Genomic DNA, 6,000 nt, shown 5'->3' on the forward strand with positions numbered 1-6,000 from the left:
ATATTGCAGCGACTGCTCTTCTCCCCACATTGATAGGGGAAATTTGAAGGGCCGTGAATAGTCAAGACATGAAGCAGAGCAAGGGGAAGGAACTTAGTCTCACACATAGTAAGGCCCGTTGTAAGGCTCTGAGAGTCCGTGGTGTTGGTGCCCAGAGAAGCGATGGTGCAGCAGAGAAGGGCTCTCGTGTCCGCAGACACTTGATCCAGGACAGAGGAGACGCAGGAGGCCGTGGGGAAATGGTCATTTCAAAAATGGTGCATGAATTTTACTTTCAAAAACAAAGTAATACCGCCGAGCTGTTCTCGGTGGGGGAAACTTGCCGTCTGCTAAGTGTTCTTGTATGCGAAATAGAACTAAGTGGATTAGTGCATATTAATGACGGATCCCAAATTTACTCCAAATTGTTAGTAATTGGATTCCACTTTATTCCTGCTCACTTTGTACTAAGAATAAATACATTGGAAAGACAAGAGGACCCCAGAGCTGAAGGATTGGCTCTGTCCTTTTGGAGAGTTTGCACGCTGGTTTCAGTTTTGTGTGGTGTCTCTTGTCTGCAGGCTCAGGACAGGCACGTGTTCGTAGACTCGTGGCCCCATACTGTCAGGAAGGTGGCACAAGTGCTGGGAGGGCGGGGAGCGGTGGACGCACAGGGGTCTCTGAAAGTCAGTCTGCCTTAGCTGCGTAGCAGAAGAGTACATGAGTGAGCGCGAAGTGGTTCCCACCCTTACGGGCGTGCCTCTGAGGGCATCTCTCCAAGTGATGTTCTCTGGGCCTGTGGTTTGTGCAGCTCTGGCTTTTTGTCTCATTGGGGTTGTGTTTATTTGAGAAAAGCCATCACCTCCATGCTAGAAAGGCCTGTCTTTCTGTGACTGTCCTACTGAAAGTTGGTCCTTTTTGTACCTTGGAATGTTTCTCCTCACCACCAAGACGTGTCATGTGGAAGTGAGCTTGGCGCTTTTTTTTTTTTCCCATAGTTTTTCTACTCACACATAGAGTTCACATGATGCCTCTTCACATACAGTGATAGTTTAGTGATGCAGCCTTATCATGTCCTATCCTACAATTTGGTGGTTAAAATTTATTGTCACGTCCGTCGGTCCCTTCAGTAATTGAGGTGCCCAAATGCTCAAAACACCTGTGGAGTCAGCTGTGACATGCTCAGTCATTTAGGATTCACTTGGGAAGGCCTGCCCACTGCCCAGCAGTGGCCTCCAGACCCTTGATCACACTTACCTGGCAGTAGTTTCAAGCACACACCTCCAGTGCTCAATTCCTATATTAAATATCAGTACATCTTACTTCGTTATTCTTTGCAGAAGAAAATATAAGTAGAAGTTCTACTGTCATCACCTTGGGTAGCCCCCCAGGGCTCACCTCCACTTTGGAGGTCAGGGGTCAGTGGAGGTGTCCACTCCTTATAGCTTGGTCTGGCGTGCCACTGATGTGAGAACGCTGCCCTCCTCCACCGTGGGACCAGGAACACTCACAAAGCCAGAAATGGGGGCTGCCCCCCACTCTAGGTAACTTCGTTAAACATCCCTTTGCATCATTTATTAATTACAGGCTTCCCTTTAGTAAGTATGTTTTTAGAAGAATGATCCGTTCTCACCTTCAGGTGCCATGGGTTGGAGTCTTCTCTGCTCCTCACCCCCTGCAGGTTTTGCATGAGTATGTCCGTGTGGTTTGCTCCTGGTATCATCAAGGATTTACCTTGAAATAATTGGGAAGTATCCCAAGTTCACATTAACAAATCAGTGAAAATAGTTTGGGGAAGGGGGGAGGGGGCGAAAAGATTTATACAAACATAAGGTACTTGTGATATTATTTGTGTAGAAGAATGTTACAGCGCTTAACGTGAAAAATAATAATAAAAGGATATATTAATTAACGTTAACAGTGTTCTCCAGCCAAAACCGTGATTGCCTCTTCCGTGTTCCTCTTTCTCTTAGGTCAGAGGACTCAATATGGTGTTGGGCCTCTGGGTGGTGTCCTGGGACTTGTCCTGGGCAGCTGTCCTCTTCACACCCCTTTCTAGTTACAGAGCCCTGTCACGGGGGTCCTGACAGTGCCCACAGGCTACAGAATTTTGTCTCATATTGTGCTATTTAGCTGGTATTCTCTTTCGGGCTTAAGACTGCTCATTAGTATGTCCTGAAACAAGAATGTTGGTGTTATTAGTCCATGTACAGTTTAAAATTAAAGTAAGCCAGTGTCACTCATGGGCAGAATTCAAAATCCATTCTTTTTTTTAAAATTCTGCTTCATAGGAGTAATTGTAAGAATTGGGTCAAATCCAGGGTCATGGCTTATTACCTAAGAGTCAGGCACTCTTGAATACCAAACACTGAAGTGTAATATACCAACAGTGTCAGTCCCAGTTAGTTTTTATCATTTGGTTCACATTACATGATAATCAGAACAGTAAAGTCAGATACAGGTTGTATTCTGTCATACCTTTTTTCTTCTTTCAAGATTAGCAGTGCTAACTTAATAGTTTTTAAAGAGTTTATTTTTTAATTATTACAAAAATAACTCACACTGTTAAAGAATCAGAATACATAAAGGTAAAAAAGCATATTCTTCTACCACCTCCACTCATTTTTATTCCCAGTGGTACAGTCCTGTTAACGCAGCAGAAAGTAAAGATTTTTAAAATATGGTGACCAATAAGAAGCTAAATTAACTTGCATTCAAAAACCATATGGAAATATTTGATAGGGGCTATGGATGCAATATTTTTACAACTATATTCAATTTGATTGGTATAATATACTTTTTTTAAAACAGTGCAGTTGTAAATGTAACCAAATGAGGTTTTAAAAAATAAAAGAGGGCTTCCCTGGTGGCGCAGTGGTTGGGAGTCCGCCTGCCGATGCAGGGGACGCGGGTTCATGCCCCGGTCCGGGAAGATCCCACATGCCGCGGAGCAGCTGGGCCCGTGAGCCATGGCCGCTGAGCCTGTGCGTCCGGAGCCTGTGCTCCGCAACGGGAGGGGCCGCAGCGCTGAGAGGCCCGCGTACCGCAAAACAAACAAACAAACAAAAAATAATAATAATAAAAGAGTTCATGAGATTATGCTCACAAACTTTTTTTTTATAAACTATAAACGAAAATAGTACAGTAACACCTTAGCTGTCTGGAACCCTGGGAGAATTGACAATTTCCAGAAAGTTGAGATTTCCTTGCTTTTTAGAAGAATTTTAGATAGAAATTTTATGAAAAAAGAAAAAGATTTTCCTCTGCTCTTCCTTCTTATCATAATAGGTTTGTTTTAGTGTTTTGGTGACAGCTAAGTCGTCATCAGGTAGCTCTTAGGGGTAAATGTGGGCTTCTCAGTTCTCCGCGGCACCAAGAACATGAGAAAGCCAGAAGGTTCCAAGTATACGAGCTGTGGCTACAAAATGCACTCATTTAAGATGATCCTGGCAAAGTGGAGGGTGAGCAGAGGTGTAGAATTGAGTGAGGACTGAAGTCAAGCACGGAGCTTTTCATTGAAAAGGGCTGGATATCTGCATGTACAGATACCCAAACATTATAGTGACTATTACTCATTTAAGTGATTCCAGTCACCTGGACTCAGAATGTTTATGGATCACAGTTCGGTTCCCACGGTCCCCTGAGTACCCTTCAGGCAGCATATCCTCACCCCTTGGACCGGCTGTGCACTGCTGACCTCTGCGTGCAGTGTGGGAACTAGGGGAGCTCCCCAGGAAATGGGCCATTCCGGTGGCTGTGCTGAGTGCCTGCTGTTTGCAGGGCTCCACACTGGGCATTAGGGGGTACCGAGAACCAGGAAACAATCACCTGGGACCTGCCCTCAGACAGCAGCTAGATGGGGAAGAAGTGCCCAGCAAGGTAGCTGCCTGTTCAAGGCAGTAGGAGCTTAAAGACAGCCTAGGAGTACATCCTCTCTGACCAGGCAGTGAGGGAGGCCTGAGCAAGAACCCCAAACAGGAGGGGGCGGTTAGGGCAGGAAGGGAAAGCAGGGTGGGCGGGGCGGGCTCTGAGGCAGAGAGAGGCGGGTGGAAGCAGGAGCGCCAGGCCCCGCCCCCAGGCGCCCACTGGGGTGCCGGCTGTTGTGGAGAAGGGCACTCAGCAGCTTTGGTCTCAGGACCCCTTCACGCTCCTAAAAACTATGTAGGACCCAGAGAGCTTTTGTTTATGCCGATTTAGCTACCGATACTGACCACACTAGAAATTAAACCAGAAAAAAATGTGTGTTTATTAATTCATTAAAAATAATAAACATTACATGTTAACAGAAATATCACACTTTTATGAAAATAGCCATATTTCCTAAAACAAAGACAAGTTTAGTGAGAGGGTGGCATCATTTTCTCTTTTTGCAAATCTTTTTAATGTCTGGCTTAATAGGAGAGAGCTGGATTCTCCTGTGTGCCTCTGCATTCAGTCTGTTGCCACATGGTTTGGTTGAAACAATGTAGGAAGACACTGATTGGGAAAAGGAGGAGTATTTTAATAGGCTTTTCAGATAGTTGTAGACATTTTCTTTGATACTACACCAAAACTTAACAAACGAGAAGTTTCTTGAACAAATCTGCAATGTGGAATCTGAAACCATGTTAATAAACCCTCTATACACTTTATTACATTAAAACCCAGTGGACTGGGACTTCCCTGGTGGCGCAGTGGTTAAGAATCCGCCTGCCAATGCAGGGGACACGGGTTCGAGCCCTGGTCCAGGAAGATCCCACATGCCACGGAGCAGCTAAGCCCGTGCGCCACAACTGCTGAGCCCACGTGCCATAACTACTGAAGCCCGCGCGCTTGGAGCCGGAGCTCCACAACAAGAGAAGCCACCACAGTGAGAAGCCCGTGCACTACAACGAAGGGTAGCCCCCGCTCACTGCAACTAGATAAAGCCCACGCGCAGCAACAAAGACCCAAAACACAGCCATAAATAAATAAATAAATAAATTTTAAGAAACAAAAAACAGTGGACTCTCTTGCCCTTTGAATGGCTCTTTTGCCCTTGACTGTTACTGTAACACCATTTATTGATCACGTGGAAAATACTGGTTCACTGAGTCATGCAGATCTTCGGAGCCATTTTGCAGATCTTGGACACATTTCAGTCAATGTGTCTATAAACCCTATTCGTTAATACCACCACTGATCTCATTTTCACCGAAAAAAGCTGTCAAGCTCACACTGGCAGATTGGAGTTTTCCAGACCTCCCAGAATTCTAGAAAGTCACACAGAGCTCCATCACTTTCCAGCCCTGCACTGACCCTCTATGCCTGTATCTCGTCTCTGTTATGTCATTGCAAAGATTACATTTTGTAAATATGTATAAAGCTTTTAATATGGCACCTGGCCCTGGTAAGCACTCCCTCAGTAATATTATCATTTGCGCTCTTTCTACATTGTTGACATCATGTGTAATGTGCATTGACCGTAGCCCACATTGAGGAGGAGATGTGCTTTGTGTGGGGCACCAGGGTGGAGACCCTCACAGCGTGTGTGTGACAGCTCGTTTGGGCAAGCTCCACACTGATGCCACTTGCTGTTTGCCAGCTGGCCGATGGACGGCCACCGTGCCCTTCCCCTGGAAGTTCAGAGCAACAGCAGACCTGAGGGAGCATCCTTCCTGTGACCTTTTCTTACCTTGCCTGTACCTATTGTGTGCAGCTGTCACGCGGTGTGGGTGTCCGTGCCCCTCATCCCACACCAGGGCTGTGTTTTTTGCCTCTTGTTCCACTGCCCAGCACAGTGCCAGCATGTGATCATTGGTGCTAGGTTATGTTTGTTGAATGAATGCATTTGGAAGGAATTTATTTTGAACAGTGACTCTGGACATGGCTTCAGAGAGTTAAAAAGTATAGAAACTTTATCATACGAAGCATATGATCTGAGCAGTGACTAGCTGGGTTTTTTTTCCTTTCATTTTCTTTAAGGAATGTTTAACCTCTATTCACCCCTACCCCATCTCTTGTTTCTATTTTTTTTTTTTTTTTTTTTTTTTTTTTTTTTTT

The 6,000-nt window shown here is 45.3% G+C and overlaps 1 protein-coding gene across 6 annotated transcripts in view; it reads left to right on the forward strand.

The window, feature by feature from the left end:
- The window catches only part of PPP2R5C (protein phosphatase 2 regulatory subunit B'gamma), a 133,636-nt gene that overhangs the window by 74,524 nt on the left and 53,112 nt on the right, over window positions 1–6,000 (forward strand). The gene's annotated exons all lie outside the window — the stretch shown is intronic.

Source organism: Monodon monoceros, unplaced genomic scaffold (genome assembly GCF_005190385.1).
Source record: "Monodon monoceros isolate NGI ecotype Baffin Bay Population unplaced genomic scaffold, NGI_Narwhal_1 Super_Scaffold_21, whole genome shotgun sequence".
In the NCBI taxonomy this organism is placed as follows: domain Eukaryota; kingdom Metazoa; phylum Chordata; class Mammalia; order Artiodactyla; family Monodontidae; genus Monodon; species Monodon monoceros.